The sequence below is a fragment of the Centrocercus urophasianus genome, unplaced genomic scaffold, assembly GCF_019232065.1.
Source record: "Centrocercus urophasianus isolate 14NV4802_14NV808 unplaced genomic scaffold, USGS_Curo_1.0 seq_28, whole genome shotgun sequence".
NCBI classification, from domain to species: domain Eukaryota; kingdom Metazoa; phylum Chordata; class Aves; order Galliformes; family Phasianidae; genus Centrocercus; species Centrocercus urophasianus.
Window position 1 is genome coordinate 7,208,934 of NW_024884844.1, and position 20,614 is coordinate 7,229,547.

Genomic DNA, 20,614 nt, shown 5'->3' on the forward strand with positions numbered 1-20,614 from the left:
CAAACTGTACTCCCATTTTTCTCTTCTTGTCTTCTTTTAGAAAAACAATCAGTGCAAACTCTGAATTAATACAAATAAATGCAAATGTATTCCAGCAGGACAATTAAAGGACTTATTAAAACTCACATGCAAATATTTCAGCTAAACTCTACAGGAAAAGGAGCGTATTTCCAAAAACACCTCTCATTAAGCAGTAAAATGCATAGTCAGCACTCCAGAGTGTTAGAAGAAATTGTTCAGAGCAGAAGAGCACAGGAGGCATGATTTCATCCCTTCACGTCACCTAACAATGCACAGTCACAAACCACCACGCTTTCCACAAGAAATAGGGGTGTACAAACACACCCATCTGTTAATCACAGCCTGAAACTCCACAGTCACCATGCGTTACAAGAGCTGCAGACTCTTCCAGGACCTTCCTCTACACCTCATTGGAAGCCACAGCCAAAAGCCAGCTGGGATTCCACAGCACATCCTCACTGCTACTGGGAGGGATTTCATTCATTTCCTACACTCAGAGGAGAGGTTTTGAGTTGCTGCCATTCTGATTAACTTGCTCCATTATATTTTAAAATTATTTCTTCTTACCAATGTTGTAAGCTCTAGTCACCAAATAAAGCAACAAGTGTTATGACGCTAACAATGAACACAAAGCAATTTTCTATAGAGAACTGTATTTCCTTTAAAAGCAAGACATAAGTGCATTTTATGGTGATAATTATAGAAAGTTTTGTTCTAAAAATAATAGCTGTGTCTGGCCACCATAATTCTAAGAACATTTAAAACATTGGCAAAAGAATTGGCTGCCCAGGGAGGTGGTAGAGCCACCGTTCCTAAAGGTGTTTAAAAAAAATTTAGATGTTGTAGTGAGGGATTTGGTTTAGTAGGAAATATTGGTGGTAAGTGGGTGGTTGGACTGGATGATGTTGGAGGTCTTTTCCAACCTTGGTGATTCTGTGATTCTAGTGGAGATCTCTGGGGCCTGTTCTCTGTTCAGTACCCTTATTCTGATTAACAGGTACTGAAGGAGTAGATTTTATAATCCTGGAGGACTTATTCACACATCAGAAGGGAGGAGAAAAGATTTTGTACGTAATTATACTACTGAGCTTTTTCCTATAATGTTATTAAAAGATGAAATGGAGCTGTCACAGAACTATATGATAAAAACCTATTCATCCAATAACACGTTATATAACAAAAGCTATCAAACATTTGTATAATAACACACACATATGTTATCCAAGATTTGAATAATACCTTTTTTTTTTTTCCCCAAAAGGGTCTGAAAATGTTTTACAAACTGATATGCAAATTACTCATGCGGAAAGTTATTCATCCATCAAGGAAACACAGCTACAGCCCAAGGCAAAGAAAAGCAGCTATATAATAAAAACAAAACTCTTCAGGAAATGAGGAAAGTATTCTTCAGTCATGAGTGTGAGGAAGATATTTTAAAAAAGCATGTAAATGCATGGGATTTAGGAAGATCCTTCCCTTTAAAATCCTGATTCCTTCACAGAATGTAGTAGGATGTCTCCTGCACTTTGGCAATCACACTAAGTAAAATAAGTACACTTTTACTAAAGTTAAGTACAGTAATAATAGGTATAATCCCCATATTAAATATGAAGAGTATACAATAATTTGATTGAAATACAGCAGTATGATGAAGCCAGCCTCATACTGGAGAACTGGCTCAGGAAAAAAGCATACCAGCATCTTTTGCCAAGAGGAAACAGACCATTTGGGGGGACAAAAGGCAAGAGAATCACTGAAAGTCGAACACTGATGGAGAGCTTAGATAAGCTGTGCATACCACAGGGTTTATCCAAGCATAATTTCCCATGGTTTCTTTCCCTGCTTTTGCAACCAAGTGTCTGCAAATAAAAACATAGACCCAGTCCAATGCTGCCATTTGGACTGCAAATGGCTGAATTCTTACTTCAGTCAGAGCTCTGATCCTGATGACCAGACATTTCATTGGGATAACCCTAATTTTTTCACAATGTTGTCAACCTGGCAGTCATTATTGCATGTCTTCTCAATAAAGAAGATAGCAGAGATGCTTGAGGGTGCTTACAGAAGTCACAGAGTGTGATTTGAGGCAGAAAATCCTTTCAATGTAATCATCAAGAATCTCTAACTAGAAGCAGACTTTGTATGAAAAATGAAGACACTGGGAAGATAACATCATTAGAGAATTAAGGGGATGCAGTAAGAAATATTACAGTAATTTTTGGACTATTTTTAACCTTGAGAACTGAATGCAAACCCCAGACTTCCCAATTGTGATGATACTGTCCTCTTGGGAGAGTTACAGATCACCAAATATTGGCACAACAGTACTTGGATTCTAAATAACCACCTAAAATCCAGCCTTAGCACCATTACTCACCTGGGAGCTGCATTCAGAAACCCTCCTGGGATTTCAACAGGCTATTGGGCAGGAGAGGCAGATTAAAAAAATTGCTGATGCTTCTAACACTGAAGAATCCAGTCACTTTGAGAAAGAAATGCTATTAAGGATGAGTGCTATTCTTCACATCACTCCCATAAGCTAAGCTGATACTGCTAAAAAGATAAAGTTACACAGATGAGCAAAAAAGTTGATATTATGAAAGTATAAAACTCTCAGGTGGGCTGTTTGGTTGAGACTCTCATTAAGACTCTGAAGTAGTAATGTGTAAATGCATTGAAAATAAAAAAATGCTGCAAGAACCTGAAGTTTTGGGGCACGGTCAACAACATGAACAGCACTATAGAATTCATGGGATATATTGCAAAATTGAGATTTTGCTACAGAATCGTAATAAACTGTTAAAGAGCAGGAAGAGATAACAGAGGAGGCCTTGCATCTCTATCATAATATGTATCCTGTCCTGAGGTCTGCAGTTCAGCAAGTCAGAAGGAATTACTTCTGAATGACTCTGAATATAGATAAAAGGTCCATAGCTAAGGGTGCCATACTACTGGAGTCGTTCTTTTCCTATTTAACCCTGAAAACCAAGAACGAAGCTTAATAAAGAGCAATAGGCTAAAGCATATGCAAGCAGCTAAGTCTAGACATATTTTTTTTCTGAGAACAAAACCAACTTAAGTTTACAGAAGATAAGGTGATAAGAACACCAGCATTAATTTAACTAGACACCCAGTTAATCTAGCTTCCTTCTTTAACCAGCTAAGCGTGGACAAGCAGGAGAAATCCCTGTAGAACTTCACAAACATTGTGCCATGGTCTTCTGATAAGAAAATGAGATTGAGATGAAAATAACATTGCACAGCAGGTTGTTAACCTGCACAATGTGTTATCTTTTAATATTTAATTGCCAAAAGAGGAAGTCTTCAATTAGGGCCTTTCCGGGATTTATGTGCAAATCCATTATATTATTTCAGTCATTTGAGAGCATTTTTACAGACACTTACAGCTACTAAACTCAGAGTTAGGAGCTGCAATGCAAAAGCAGCACAGCAAGATCTCTCTGTGCTCCACGCTGCAGTGAGCTGTGGCCTAAATATGACTCAGCAAAGTAATGCTGTTCCCAAAAAAAGCACATTTAGTCCTGGGATGAATGAAGAGCAGGGCTCATACATATGCCAGCAAAAGATCAGTTGCTTTTCTCAGTAGGAGTCTTTTGGGTCTGTGGTTCATTTTGATCACTGCCCTACAAACACAGGAAGGGAAGCAACAAACATGTCTGAAGAATAGTCAAAGAAACTGTATTTCTAAAGTCTCTTGTCAGAAAAGACAATAATTTCAAGTTCAAGTACAGCCGACAGAGCTCAGAAGCATGTCCTCATTGATCAGGAATTTCATGGAATGATAGAATCATTAAGGTTGGGAAGACCACTAAGAAGATCTAGACCATCCTATCACCACCATACCACTAAAACATGTCACTCAGTTCTACATCCTCCCTTTCCTTGAACACCTCCAGGGATGATGACTTTACCAGCTCCCTGAGCAGCCCGTTTCAATTCCTCACTACTCTTTCTGAGAATAAATTTTTCCCAGTGTCCAATCTAAACCTCCCCTGGTGCAACTTAAAGCCATTACCTCTGGTCCTATTGCTAATTACCTGGGAGAAGAGGCAACCCTCACCTTACTACAACCTCCTTTTCAACCAGATCTCAACTGACCAGATACTATCACAGGACCAGAGGATTTAGGGGAGTTCCTTCAAGCCTTCCATTTCCAAGGTTCCTAGCACCCCATTCCCTCTCACACTCTGCTCTGCACAGCAGGTGAATATGGTCCTGAATTAACTTCATCCTTAGATTGCAGCATAAATCAATCACTTTACCACATACCTGAAATTAAGCACATGCTTAAATGCTTTGCACAAAAGCAATATATTTTAAGCACATACTTTAAAACTCTGCAAACTGTGTCTTTATAGCTTTCCAAAGTCATTACAACGGTGACACAGGTCTAAATTATTGCAATATGGGAATATAATTGCCTGCTTGTAAAAAAAGAGAATGCAGAAAAGGAAAGAAGAATGCAAAAGAATACTGTAAATTTTTATTTAGTGCATTCACATCTTTTTCAGAGTAAAGTGATGAAAATGGTAGCCTTCTGCATAACTCTTTTCATAGAGTTATCAAACTCAAACTGTAGGATCCCCAGTGTCCTCCTTGCACACAGGCCATAGCACTGCTGTAAACCTGAGACCAAGCTGTGTGCCTGTCCAAAGTAGCATGACCCAATACAACCAAACATGATTTTAAAACAGAAGGAAAGTGAGAGCTCTCTAAATATTTGAGGGCACTAAACACCATCCCCACACACCCCTCCCCACCCACACCCCTCCCCCCCAAAAAAATGAAAAAATAAAAAAATTAGGTGCCTCATCATTCTCATCTTGGAAAACAGTCTTCCATGTAAAGAAAAGTGTATTTAAACACAAAGATGTAAGCAGTCTTTCTCAGTAAGACTATCATCAGATTTCCATGGAAAGTAAGATAGGAAATAGGAGTCATCTAAAATCTTTATCTCAAAATCGGTATCAGAAAATTATTAGTAATTCTAAGTGTCATACAATCACTGTTAAAAGTGGCATTATCAGTGACACATCATCAAGAAAAAGAATTGCAAAGTCTCAAGAAGACAAAGTAATTTGCAGAATTACAGTAGGCCATCACAGTGATGCCAAGATAGGTTGGAGTGATAGAAATGCTGTGTACATTCACGTATTCAACACTCTGAAATAGTACTTAACCACTAGGGTTGGGTCACAATTTGACACCTGTTTTTAATGCATTAAGGAGAGTTATAGATCAAAAATTATTGTTTGATAATACGTCTAAAATGTGACTTTATTCCCTTCACCAACTTGTCCTTGCTTGTTGCTTCTTGATGTATAATTAACAAAAAAATCATGGCTCTAACTGAAGAAAACAAAAGTAACCATCCATTAAAAATAATAGCTTGAATGTACATTCTGGAGGTCATAAATGATACAGTTTCATTAGTGCTTATACTCTACTAGCCACAGTTAATGATCTGTAGCACCACTTAATAGGAGACAACTACTTGGACATTCAGGAATAAGTTTGTTCCTAATGTCTGCTTCAGATAATGTTCCAGAGTTACAGCCTCTTTCAGAGTCTAACTGTAGAGTTCCTTTGTTTAGGGAATCTGGGAAAGCTCCAGCCTGGGTCAGCACAGCACTGGAAGTAGCAGGCCTGTTCAGTGGGCATTTCACTGTCCCAGCACTGAGCTTAGCCTCCAAATGCAGTTAGGCACTTTATTCCAACAGAAATTGTAAGGCTACAAATGTGAATTGAACTGTTCAGATTGAAGAGGCCTCCAGCTTAGTATAGCAGTTTTTGGGGTTTTTTTAATGTACATGACCAAAGCAGTAATTTATAGCAGTTAATCTGAAACCTTTTGATGTGATGTACACGTTAAATGTGCAATATGCAGTTCATTTCAAATGGAAAATAAGACTTCAGGCTCAGTCTCCAAGTGAAGCTCAACAGTCATTAAACGTCGGGCACAGGAGCAGCTCCATGCCCTCTCACAGCACTGGTACCTCTGGGATGCTGAAAGCAGTTCACAGCTTTCACTTGCTGCCATGCATATAAACTACTGTATGAGTCCCTTCTACCAGCCATCCTGTTGTGCCAAATCTTTGACTTTTATACCCAAAGACAGAACAGGTGGGGTGAAAAGTAGTGATTTCCCAGCACAAGAAAAATCATTAATTGCTCACTTACAGTGATAAAAGGGTACTTACTGCAGGACTGGATTTAACTGACAACTATTTCAAACCCAGGTTGGATATAAGTGATAACAGAAGCACTTTTGGTTCTAAAAGAACCAGTAGCATGCTTGGAGTGTGCTGAGGTCATAACATCTCTGCAGAACCATTCAAGGCTTTGTAAGTTTTACACCCAAGCCCACCTGGCAATCTGGAAAGAGCACCCTGTTAGGGTCATGGGAGGGGGAAGCAAAGCTGTTTTATCTTCTTCATCTTCCCCTAAGAATACATTCCCTTAGTCACAAGAGGAGAACAAAAAGAGAGGAAAATAACAGAACTGAAAGAGCACTAACATTTCAAATTCTCTTTAAGAGCTTATCCGCTAGAGCAATAACCAAATGAGAAGTGGAGGCTGTACAGTTCAGAGGCAGTTCTGCGAGCTTTCTAACAAGACAAGCTGTCTGCTGGGTCTGCCTCTGTGGCAACTGAAGGTAGCTCACTTTTGTTAAAACTTTATCATTCCTCACTTCTAGGGGAAAAATAAATACAACAACACATGCTCCTCTTCAAGGTACGTGCTCAATGTATTTGTTCTGTAGTATTACAAATGCCAAATACTGAGCCTGTTTTGCTGTCCTTGTGTATTTCTGGCAATCGTTTTACATCTCTGTAAATCAGGCAAGATATACATTTATGCTAACACACTTACTGTGTGAATCACAAAAGGTGAAAACCAGGAGATAATCAAACCCACAATATATAGCTATTACTCTTTCTAAATTTCTGTTAACCCCTATTTTTTTCCATATTTGAAAATTATTGTTTGTTGGTAGAGAGTGTCATCTCCAAATTGAAAAAGAAGAACAAAATAGAAGCAAGCCTTTCTTTGAGGAGCATGTCAAAAAGGTCAATCATTTTATATTTCCATATAAATAAGTGATTAACACAGCTCCAGCTTTATGAAAGCACATTTGCCTTGGATAAATCATTATCTACCACAAGAAAATAACTCCTAATACAGAATGCAACTGATAACTTGAATACAGGACATATTACAGAGGGTAGAAAAAGGAACTTTTGTTTTTTATGCAATATCTGAGTAAAAAGGCAACAAAAAAGCAGCCTCAAGTGGACGAAACCCATCGACAATATTGTAAAAAAAAAAAAAAATAATTACCATTTATCTACTGTTTCATAGCAGTTCTAAAGGATACAGCAGCAATGATATGTTCTAGGTAAACTCAGGAGAGCTGTCCTGATAGATTTGTATATCATGGAAAAGCAATGTGCCAAACTTCAGCCATCTGTATTTCTCTACAAAAATCAGGAAAAAAAAAAGGAATGCTTCACAGTTTTACTGTAACCCATCTTTAAGACTTATAGCAACAGACATGTAAAAAAAGGAAAGTACAAAGATTAGAAAATGCAGATTTACATTACCCTGCCATCAGTCTCTTGCTCTGCCTTCACCTTGTGGTGTTTGTGAGGAAAGCCTCTGCTACAGAAGCTGAAACCACCTACACTGGCAGCTCTGCTGATGGTGGCACAGTCCTGCCAGGAGACACTGTGCGGAGCTTCAGCTGGTCCTGGACCTGAGATGCCATCTCAGACACTTCTGGCCTCCTGCACAGGAGCTTGCAGAGTTGGCACAGAAATAGTGAATTACCACCTTCTTTTCTTTTTCTTTTTTTGGCCTTTGGAAACTCTTTGTGACATCATTTCTCCATTTTTTGATCAGATTGGATTCTCTCTCTCTCTTCTCCCTTTACAATTTTTTTCCTTCTCCACAAAGGGCATATCCCTTCTCAGCATACAACAGTAATAGCTGTGATGATGCTGTGTTTCCTCTCCCTAGTCTCAGGGTTGAGGCTCCAAGATACACTATAACAGTAAATGAGACATCTATTCTGCCCCAGGAGTATTTCTTAATTAATTTTCTGACCTACTATTTAACAGGAAAAATCCCCTCCCAAGGTTTAACTCTAACGTTGAAAGTAACGTTCACCTACAACATTCACGTAAAGTGTTGCAGCAAGCACTAACATCTTGTCATCTTATCAATGATCATCATTCAGGAATCAATCCCTTAAACCAAATGGAACTAAGCAACATATAGGAGGAAAAAAAAAAAGTCAAGACTTTACATTTAAAAAAATTAATTAGTGAGTCATTAAAGATCATGAATTTTATGTACATTAGACTGAGAGTTATAGCATTAAACACCTAATAGCTGCAGATGTTAGATGCACTTACTTTCAAAGGCAAAATCAGCAAAGTCACACATGCCTTCATTCCCAAAAATCAATCCACATTCCCTAAAACAATAACCATCTTCACTGGTCTTTCAAAAATACTGAAAATGTTCTAGAACCAGCAGTGGATCTGAGTCTGCTCTAGAGGTCAAACATAAGAGCAAGCTTTCTCCACCGATTCAGTGCTTGCCATGTAACTAGAGCAACCTCTCCTCCAAAGAAACATATTGTACTTGTTAATACCAGGAGGAAATACTCAAAAATTAGTATGTTTTAGCATTTCCATTTTTCAATGAATTCAGTTAGTATACTTCATTTCATATAATTTGCATTAATAACCTGATCCACATTTTTTCCTATCTTTAACACTTCTTTTATACATTTCTTTAATTGCTCAGAAACCTGCTAGAAATCCACACACATTTGACTTCAGCCTGGGGCTCTGCAAGAGAAGAGTCTGTGCAGCAAGGAACAGCATCCATTCTGACATCCTACCCCAATAAAACAGATGAGCTAGAGTAAGCTGACATTGGGGTCTTTGCCTGCTTAACTATTTAACACTTCAACACCTTTAACAGATGAGTCTCACACATCTGATCCCAGCTACGTTAGCTCCTGTAGTGCTAACAGCCAGCACAGCTTCTGCAAATCACTGCCTCTTTATGGGCTCAAAACCAGGCCACGATGGACTCATGGCACTGCATTTGGTTGCTCCCAGTGCACAGTTGGGTTGGCATCACATGGCTATGACCCATCTCAATCACACTCAGCCCTAAACGCTGAGAAGAGGAAAACCTGTGTTGACCCTGCTCAAGTTTTATCCTTGATAACACATTCCATATTTTCAAAATGTTCCCTCTCCTGGTTTTGGTCTTTTGCAGCTAATCTGATCAATAATTATATATAATCAGTCCCCAAAATTAGCAGAGCAGAGAGGCTGATCCCTCCAAGACTGGGTACAATTGATCTTATAAACTTGTAGAGATCCTGAAAATTTGCAGAGGATTTGCAGAAGAAAATTCTGTTGTGGAAACAATGAGTCAATATGAGTCACTCGTTACAGAACAACACGAAAACATCATTAAATCCTAATAAAGAATGACACCACTAAAATACTTAATCTGAAAGCAATTCTCATTTCCCAGAGAAAATTTAACAAATGGGCATTTGACAGCGAGATGAAATGAATACTACACACCACAGCATTTAAATAAACTTGCCAAAAAAATCACAAGTTTCTGGTATTATTGCATGAAGAATTCCAATAAGAACCCTGAAATACTCTATTGCAAAGTAATGTTTACTATTAATTTTATGAACCTTTCTTTCCTGTTTCAAGTGCTATCATCTCCATGAGCCGTTTTTTTTTCTCAGTTCAGAACAGTCACCCAAGGTGATAGTATAAAAATGAACAATTATTTCACACATTTTACTTTTCAAAGGAAACATTCACAGCATTGAGTGTGAAAAGGTGTGACTTCTTGTTCCAAATTTAAACTATCCAAAAAAAAGGATTTCAAAACCAGCTGTGATACCAAAGCATCACATCCCTGGCACTTTCCATATAACCCTTAGAAAACAAATAATTTGCACTTCTACTGAATCCAGTTACCTTTTTTTCTTTCTTACACGGTAAAGCACAAGGACTCAAGTTAGCACACTTTTCTTTGGTTTTAAAAATCAAGATTTTAATTGTGATAGGGAAACTCAGATTTGTCATTCTAAGCAATAGCATTATATGAGATCAAAGAGACGTGTGTAAAGCGTACCATCACATCTACCTCTCCTGCATAGACTTTGGTCATATTTACTGTGGTAAGTTTGAAAATTCACCAAAAAAATCACTCTTCTTTTTTTAATTGAATCATCCCACTCACTTATTCCCAGAAACATGACAATCCCTACTGATTTTTCTTAGAGAGACGAGGAAAGGTGATAGCATCCTCTTGTTATAAATCAATTTCAAAGAACTTCATAATACGATCTTGTATGACTTTTAAGATAAGAAATACATACATAATCTCTGTTTATAAAGATTCAAACAGAAGGAGCAAAGAAGATAAAATAAAATAAAATAAATAAACTGAGTTTAGCAATTTTTTTAATTAACTGAAATAATTACATTTGAAACAATATTGTAGGAATATCCCTGTGAAACAGAAAGAAGATTAGTTCATCATGGCTACTATAATGAGAAAGTAGGGGTACACTTAGTGACTTCCAGTTCTAGCATCCTAGCAATAGTTAACAGATATTGAAAATATGCCTTGGATCAGTCTTGGACACCTTCCATTAGCATATACTTTTTATTCTCTGATTTAAAATAAAATGTGTTAAAGTATTACACTTGCCAAAATCAACAGCCTATTTAAACTACTTCTCAAAGTTATTTACTATCTCTTATCATTAGGAACTCATTACGGAAACTCTTCAACAAAGTTTAAAACTCTTTTAATGTTTAATTGCATCTTTGATCATTAATTAAATCTGCAGATAACTTTTTAAATCTTAATTCTCTCATTTCGGTTTGAAATGCAGTTCTCGCTCAATAATTTTTATATTATTGCACATACAAGGCCCATGTATTGATGAACCTTTTAAAGGAAATCTACAGCTCAATCAGAATAAAATCATATTTACTTACTATATCATAGTATGAGAAATGAAAGCCAACTTTGCATCTGAAGTTTTTAGTTCCATAGAAATACTTTCTTAAGATTTTTTATTTATATATTCTATAAAACAAGAAGACTTTCATTTCTAAATATCTACTACAAAAGCACACCAGAAGCCATTTCTTAAAATTAAAAAAATAATAATAATTTCATATCATGCCTAGGAGCTCTCAATAATAGTCATACTGCCCAAGACACTGCATGGCTCTGTGTCTTACACTTCAAACTGTTCAGACCTGGGGCAGAAAATCTGTTGTTCATCTTCTCTACAACCCTTAGAGCAACTGGACTTCTCTTTGCTGACATCACAATTCAGTGATCCCAATGACCAATGTTGTGCCAATGCTGCATCAAACACTCAGTAAACTTCCCAAGAACCCACATTTTAATCTAGGGGAGCCGTTGAGATTGTTAGAAACACAAAATTATTGTTTTCTTTGTCCACTGCACAAAACAAGTAGGAAAGAGCCCAAAGGAAACATCTAAATATTCAAAGGTTTTTATTCAGCTGGGAATACCTCATGTAAAGCAATTCCTGTCTCTGATGTTCTGCAAGGTGCTTATTCGTTTTCACTCCTGGCATCCCCAGAGATTGATGTGGAACATTACCCAACAGTAAAACATTGGCATTTCATGTCTCTTACACTGAAATAAACACACTTCTCTTCTGGTTTAAATTATATCTGCTATGCTTCCACAGACACACTGCAACTGAAGAAAAATGATCCTGACGTTATTAGTTCTTGGAAGGGTGGAAAACTGACGGGTCTGACTGAGTGGCAGAACAAGCTCATGAACTCTGTGTTTATGAATGTATAACTCATTCTGCAATGGATTCCTCAAACTGTAGTGTGGGAATCTTTCTAACACAGAATTAATTCAGGTCAGTAACATGAGGAACAAGCAAAAAACATTTTTTTTTGAGAAATAACATTTACCATGGACTTTTTTTAAAAAAAGCATCACTCATAACACTTTTCTGCTTCACATCCTTTTACTTCTTTATCTTTTCAAATATGCGTAATTTGAATAGCCTTATCTAATACTTGATTATTTTATGTTACTTTACTTCCAGAATGGGATTATTTTTTCTAGTATTGTTTATTCGGAGAGGCTTAACAGATATGAAAATTCTGGAAGTCACAAATCTGTACTTATTTCCTTTTAAAAACTACCAAATCTATTTATGAATTGATGCCATTCTATTAAACCTACATATAACATAATGAAAAATCAGAAGTATGACGGCTAGCTTGAAGGAGATAAGGAAGAGGAAGATCAAGCTGTCAATAATATTCCTAGAGATCAAGATGCACAGAAAGACAGACTGCTTTCTAATCTCTGAAATGTTGAGTTATGGAATCACACAATCATCAGGGTTTGAAAAGATCTTCAAGATCACCAACATCCAACCAGCAATACCAAGTCCCACCACTAAACCATGTCCATACGGAGCAGATCCACACTTCTCTTCAATACCTTCAAAGATGGTAAGTCCAACACTTCTCTGGGCAGCCTGTTCCAATGCTTTGTGAAGAAATTCTTTCTAATGTCTAATCTGAATCTTCCCTAACACAAACTGAGGCTGCTTCTTCACATCCTATCACTGCCAGAGAAAAGAGGTGAAAGCACTCTTCTCATTGCAACCTGCAGCCTCCTTTGCAGAGAGCAACTAGGTCTCCCCACAGCATCTTCTCCAGACAGGAGAGTTAGGGTTAGAAATTGAACTATTTGCTTTATGCATCACTTGAGAATGAAACTAATTTATCACATTTCAGCAAATACCAGCTGATACTGAGTATTAGGTTGGCCCTGATGTTTTTTCACTTGCCTACTTAAGTGGTGCAATACTTAAAGATGGACTCTGCACTGTTTAAAGACGGACCTTGTATTTATGTTTACACTTTGAGGATTTGTCATTATTGTAATTCCCTGCAAATTCTAGCAATATTTTCAGTATTTCTAGTACAGGCTGAGAAGTTAGTAGGAAGACTTTTGGAACATCCAACATGAAATAACTCTCTGATTGTTATCTGGCTGTTGGTTTGGGTTGGCTTTTTTTGTTTGTATGCTTTGTTTTAAATAAAGAGGCTGCACAGCCAACTCCAAGGGATTCCAATTTCTATTCACATATTCATACGAAATTCATTTGTCCATCTTTACCAAAATATATTTGGAAAAAACAGCTCTTCTATTTCAGGCAGAGAAACAGCTGACATGCTATTTTTTATGGGAATTAGTTTGAAGAGAGACACAGACAGTTTTGTTAGAGAAGAACTTGAAGAATTCTTCAGTGTTAGATAACGACATGGCAAATACAATGGGCTCTTTTGGATGTGTACTTTCACAAATACTTTACTGATAGATTTATTATTCCTTATTCTCTATGCAAAAGGCTCCATGACTGATAAGGAAAATGGCACCATGGGCATCTCAGTCCAAGCTTTTTTCTTCATTCTAGGAGTACCTCTACTATACTATGTAATAAAAAGGATTTTAGAAAATTCCACCTATTTTGGCAACTATACAATTTTAAGATTTTTTTTAGCAACTTCATAACTCATTCTCAAGCTTAGTGCATTTTAATAGAAATTGCAAATGGTTCACTGAGAAACATAAAAATATTTGCTTTTTTGTACTGCTAAATCCCTATTGCTTTTGAAGAACTTCTGGCTGTAGACTCAAACATTATCACTGCCCTTTCTTTGTTCATTTACACCACAGCTGAGGACTTAACAGAAGGGATGTTCTGATCAACACACTTTGTGCTCCTCCTATATTCTAACTTCACTGCTTTTATGAATCCCTTGTGCTATTTTTTCCTTGACCTCACTTTTCAAATGAGGAAGATGGCTTATCAACAGCTCCCAAATTGCTGATTTATCTGTCTCTGATACACAGCCTTACACCACTTGTATCGTTTATCATCAGTCATTAAACCATACAGATTCCAGGTGTTGTAGCAGTGCTTTGTTTTGGAGAAATGAACAATTTATTTTCAAAACCAGTAACGACTAGGACCTGCCCTAAGAAATAGCATTTCCTCAGAGGTGGTGTCTGACAAGTAAACCACACTAAAACCACACTAATTTCCTAAGATCTTTTTTACTTCATTATGGATTATTAAGAGATTAACATTTAATCCATTCTAACATATAAATATTGAGGGTATGGATAAAATATTTAATCTTGTTCCACTGGGTACAATTATTTTCCACCACTCAGGGAGAATAAATTGCTGGTACAAGGAATAGGTTTATGATGTACCTTTTTTTTTTTTTTTTTTAATAAGGACAAATAAATTAACAAAAAAGAAGAAAGAAAAATCAGACCTATCTCATTAAGAAGTCTGTAGTCCATGAGCAATGGAAATCTCAAAGATTCCCAATCTTTCTCACGCTACAAAAATCATGGTGATTTTGAATCTTTAGATCATTTTGCTTTTACTTGGGAACTTATCCTACACCTAATATAACTAATAATTTGACTATTTTAAAACCTCCTTCCTTATCTTTCTGCTTTAACATAATATATCAGGCACTGGAAAATATTGTGCTTAATATATTGCGTTCTTTGCCTTGCAAAAGTGAAAAGATAAACTGAAGTAACTCTCATGCATTTGATTCCTCCTCCTTTCTAAACAAGTTATTAAGGGAAGAATAATATGAGCTGGCTTCTTTCTGACAGCCTTGTTCAGCCTTTTGGCACACTTACTGAGTATTACTGAGAGGTATTACTTACAGAAACAAGATAATGCTTGTTAAGAAACCTTAATCTGAAAGCATGAATCCCATGTATGTAAATACACTCTGACCATGATTCCGTGTTTATCCTTACTGGATAAGAATAATTTAGAGTGCTTCTCAGGAGCACTCACCATCTTCATTCCTTTTTCTAGAACAGTCCATCCCAGTTTCTTCTATCTACTTTCCCTGAACCTTCTATCCTTTATTCTCAATTCAAAAATAGTATAACTATGTGTTATAAATTACATATGCGTCTAATCAAAACATCGTTACGTTTTGTTTCTGGTCATTTTTTCTTGAGCTCTCCCTCTTCTTTTTGAGGTTGAGGCATTCTTCTAGACTAGTTAATTGCCTCCATCATATAATTCGATAACTACAGTATACAATACAATAATGACATATTAATGATAACTGTTAAAAATATAGCTATGAGAAATTCAGAGTATTTAATCTTCCCTCAGTAAAACAAAACCAGAGAAATATTCTTTGTTAATTTGTTTGTTTTTAATAAATTCGGTCATGATTGGAGGCATCACTGTTTAATTCGCCCCAATAGTTCAGCATGAGTCACTCCAATCAAATAACAAAGTTACATTTTTATGAAACATTTGAACCATATCTGAAGTTATATCTTCAGTTATTATTTGCATTGTTCTGTTTACTAATGGAAAACATCTATAATGCTACAGAATTCTATAGAATTAAAGCTAAGAAAAATCTATATTTCACCTGTGATTTCCCTGTTCAAGATCTCCATTATATAATATATATATATATATATATAATCCATCTTCTTTAGCTCCATTATACACACAGGTGTTTTTTTTTTATTTTTGACTTACACTTGCATTTGGAAAACCTCTACACAAAAATTTTGCAAAATAACTCTCTGCTGAGCTCCCAGAGAAGTTCCATAACATTCTGGGATACTGCAGACAGAATTGGCTTCTTCTGTTTGTTATGTTACTGCTGACAAACAAAGATTAAGATGGACCTCATGAGAGCTCTCTATATAGCCTTAGAATTTGCAGTGCATTTGGTGCAGCCAATTTTGCATGCAAAAACATATTAGGAAGAACCCTTAAACCTAGAATAAGTACATTCCAATTTCTTGTTCTGTAGCATGTGTTATATTTTTATCAAAATTCTCTTTTCTTTAGGTAGTGGCCACCAGTAAGATTACTGCTCAATTTCTCACTATAAATGGGCTTCAGCCATAAACTATCACTGGGCCACGTGCTCTTCTCCAGCTCAATCAAATGTGGGCACATGTTATACGGGGAATTGTCATCAACTGATATCAATGTACTTTGGATAACAAACCACTCAGGCACAGTACTACCTTACTTAGTCCATAGCATTCAGATTTAGGAGCAATTTTAGTACCCTTTAAAGCTTTGAATGCGTATATGTTTTTAACCTCTACAGGAAACTCAGTGGAAAAGAGAAAAACTGCAGAAACATTATTTAGAGAAGGGAAGAAAAGTCAGAAGCAGAGCGGCAATTCCTGCTCTTCTCCCTTACTGAAATTGCTTTAATGCCAATTCCTAATCTCCTGTCACCTGTCAGGAAATGCACACATTTCTCAGCAGATGACATAAGAATGATTTATGTTTCCTTCTTTCAATATAATTTGCATTTCAAGTAAATAAATCAGATAGTTTCTATTATCTGATACAAGGAAAATAAAATAATAAAAATGCTCCGTTTCTAAATTTTGAACAGAATTTGGAGGGGGCATTTGTAAGGCGAAGTCAAAAGAATTCTGAGTAGAATTTCTTCATACAAACATTCCCTTTGAGCTGTATATTTTCAGTGGCAAAGAAATATTTTCCTTCTTCAGGCATGAGAGAGTGTAGGAGTAGGCAAAGGAAAGAGAGCTTTCAAATGAGAATAATTTCAGTGAGTCACCACTATTGTAAGAGGTACAGTAAATCCTACTCTTTTTCAGTGACTTTAGAAAAGTATTTGGGCATTTCAGCTCCATTTATCTGCTTGTAGGATCCAAGAAGAGATGAAAAGTGGTGGGGAAAGAAAACTGATGAACATTCAGAGCATTTTCACACCACACAGTCTTGTACAGCTTAGAATACTTACAGCACCCCTTACTACATGGTTTTACTATTTATTTTTTCCAGTGCCAGATAGAAAAGCTCAGTCATCTACTTAGCTGACTACCTAGTAAGATGGAAAAAAGTCCATACAGGCAGTGACAAATTCAAGCCGAATAGGTGGAAAAAAGTGTGATGTTTTCAACAGTTTAACTCAAGCTTCTAGCACACCTGAAAACTCAGGTGAAATGCTGAGATCATTTTCTGAAGGCCCATTTGTCCTATACCCTCAGCCCAATCAGCTGTGCTGAGCAGATCACAAATCCCCTGTCAGTCTGCACCAGCCCCGGAGTGCTGCAATGGATTTGCATGTGCACATATAACTCTTGTACAAGACCGGAAAATATGTTTGTCCACACTTTCCTAGGCCTGTTAATTACTTGATTTCTCTCCTGGTTTGCCCTCCCCAGCTGAGAACAGCATCGTCCTCATATAAATTAGAGCTGGCATTTATTAAGTGTTTAACTGACCAAATCAGGTTCAGAAATGCAAACTGGCAATCAGAAAATATGGAATGCAACTTCAAGTGGCCAAATCAAATTAAATTTTATTTTGATCTGTCCATAGTACTCACAGACTAAGTCCAAATTCTTCCTTTAGCTTGGAATCTCTTATGCTTGTTACAAATACATATGAACAACACAAGCTGTAATTCAAGTTTCCACAGCTGAAGTTTCTCCCTGAGACTTTTTGAAGTTCTACTTAGTCCAAAGACACCAATATCTTTTATATTTTAGACACATATATGAGATATCCTAACTTCTCCCAAGAAAGAGGGGGCTTGCCAAAAAAAACCAACCAGAATCATGGAATCATAGAATTGTTCAGGTTGAAGAAGACCTTAAAGATCATCAAGTCCAACTGCAACCGAACCATACTAGCCTAGATAATAATGGTCAATGCAAAGGCCAAGACACATGAGCTGTACAAATTCACTAGCAGATCATAACAGCAACACTCTCAGGAAAAAAAAAGAAAAAAAAAAAAGCAGACAAATAACTAATTCTGTCACAGTAAGGATAAGTAGTGAATAAAAATTACAATTAGAGTAATTTTAACCATGAAATGCTGAAATTTAAGGTGAACAACTAATGTGGTTACACTTCATTAAGATATGTAGTTTACGGCTCCATCTGTGCTGTCCATTGTCATACAGCTTCCAGCAAGGTTCAACAAAACTACTCTTACAACGAGACATAAGGAGCATATTTACCTTGTAAAATGCTTCATCAACAAAACAGCATTAATTGAATGTTAAATTTCTGGTGTTGGCACTTGGAGGCTTTGTCAGTGTTGGTATCAATGGAAGCCCAGTGGGAAGGAGAAAAATAATAGCTATCATAACACTGCTAAGTGCTGATTCAAGGACATATGCAGTAGTCAGTTGAATTTAAAGCCACTACATTCACATCTGTATGCAGCAGGAATCGTGCAAGGCAATGACATAGGAAATATCTCTATGAATAAAATAGAATCCAAGGTTGTTGCTAGAAACAAGGGATCTGTCTGTGCTGCAGGGCAAAAAAAGCAGCGATTGTCCACAGCTTAAGTTCTGTGCTAGCTAATACATGTGCTTTTCTTTACTTCACCTGGCTCTTGCTCAGTACATCTACTGCACAGATGAAGAATGTCTAATCTGTCCAGGTGAAGTGTAGCTGGAGCTGCAGAGTCGATGCATTTACGTACATACAATGATAAGCAAGAATTTTGGTTATGATCTGAGCATTTTTAAGTTAGAAACTGCCTAGGAGGAAAGTGATTAAAATTGCTTTTGGGGAAGAAGTGAGGACAAGGAAGAAAAGTTAATTAGTTTGGCACAGAGATATACTGCCAAGAATATACAGCAAGTGCTAATTAGCATGGTATAAGGCACTAGTCTGTTTACAGCACTGTATACTTGTGTTTACCTCTGTTAAAGTATACAGAAGAGTTAAAACCTAAGGAAAAGCAAGAAGTCACTGTAATTAAGGAATAGCCTTCAATCCTAAGAGAAAAGGCTATTCGTTTAGCCTGCCTAAAGAAGGGCTGTGGGAAGTAGGATTGCTGTCAGAAGACACCTCAGGGACTCACCAGGAAAGGGAAAGATTATTTTTTAGCTTAACAGGTAATACTGGCATAGGAGCAAATGGCTATGAATCACCTTGAATACACTTAAGCAGAACATTAGAGGACAATTTCAAACTCTCAGAACAGAGAGCCTTCCAGGGGGTGTAGCTGCAGCAGAAACACAGAATGCAGATGGGATTTATTAAATTCACAAAAAGGATTATCTGGTACATTCACATGTCCCATCAGAGGACTGTTTCTGATGACTACAAGCTCCAGGAATCCTGTCTCCCCGTTCACTGGCAGCCATTCTTAAACTAGGACTTAAATTTTGTCTTTAAATAAGAAGAATTTAAAGTGTCTGTCCAGTCGTAAAAAATTCGTGGCAGCTTCTTTTGCAGTCCACACTACATAGCCACGTCATGAAAAAACGAATGGGACACAATGCATTTTCCACAGATGAAAAATCCTACTGCAAGCTACTCTTAAACTCACCATCTTGGTGAAAGCCAACAAGATAGAAATGTCAATTCTTCCTCACGCCTGCCAATCCACAGGTACCTTTGGTCTCAAAATTATTTGTGCCAGGTGACAAATGTGAATAGACAATTTTAGAAATCATGAACAAATCCTTTCTTAGTAGTAGTCTTATTATGAAATCTTCTAAGTAGTTAAATAGGCACTAGACAATAGACTTTCCTTTTAAGGAGCACACTGGAAATAACAATATTTTTCTTTTATTCTAAGCATTGATCAAAGGCAATAACATCATGTAGCCCTCTTTCATTTTGATGAAGAAATACTAAATCATGGCACTGAAGTTCACATTTTCTTATGATGTTTGAAGAGCAGACATTTACCAAAAATGAATAATGTTTGCATAGTCAATTAACATCTAATAATTTTGGATAAGACACGTAATGTCAAATTTGCACAAGACACTTTCCTTTATAAACAGCTAATGTCTCCCTCATTATCCCAACCATGAATCTGTTCTTGAAGGTTTTTTCCCTTTTGAAAGTGTCTCGTAATCTTCATTTCATAGGTTATTAAAATAACAACCTAATTTTGATATTAGCTTAAAATGTTAGTCACAGTTCAAACTGTACGCAGTTCAAACTGGGAATGATACAAATCAATGGTAGAAGAATTTATGCACACTGCAATAAAATGTCTCCCATTTTAAACCACTCACGATATCAACTTTGTATACTACGAAGAAGTTTGATCTGAAACTGTGAACACTGGGATGACTGGATGCTTCTAAGCCTACTTCATCCACCACGAAAAGACAGGAGGTCTGCAGATGTGCTACTCTGCATCATCTTTGCCTCTATCATTAAAATTTAAAAATAATTAAAAACTGAAAAAAGTATGGAGAGCCTCAGTTATTGTTTTATTCGCTACTCACATTTGCACCAGACAACAATTTGTCTGTGATTAATGCTGATTTACCTTATATTTTGGGCTAGTATTTCTTTGCTGATGAGTGGTCATATCACTACTTGAATTCTCAGGCTTATGCTCATTGGAGCTTTGCCTCATCCCATTTTAAGAATAGGAAGGGGCAGCTTTCAG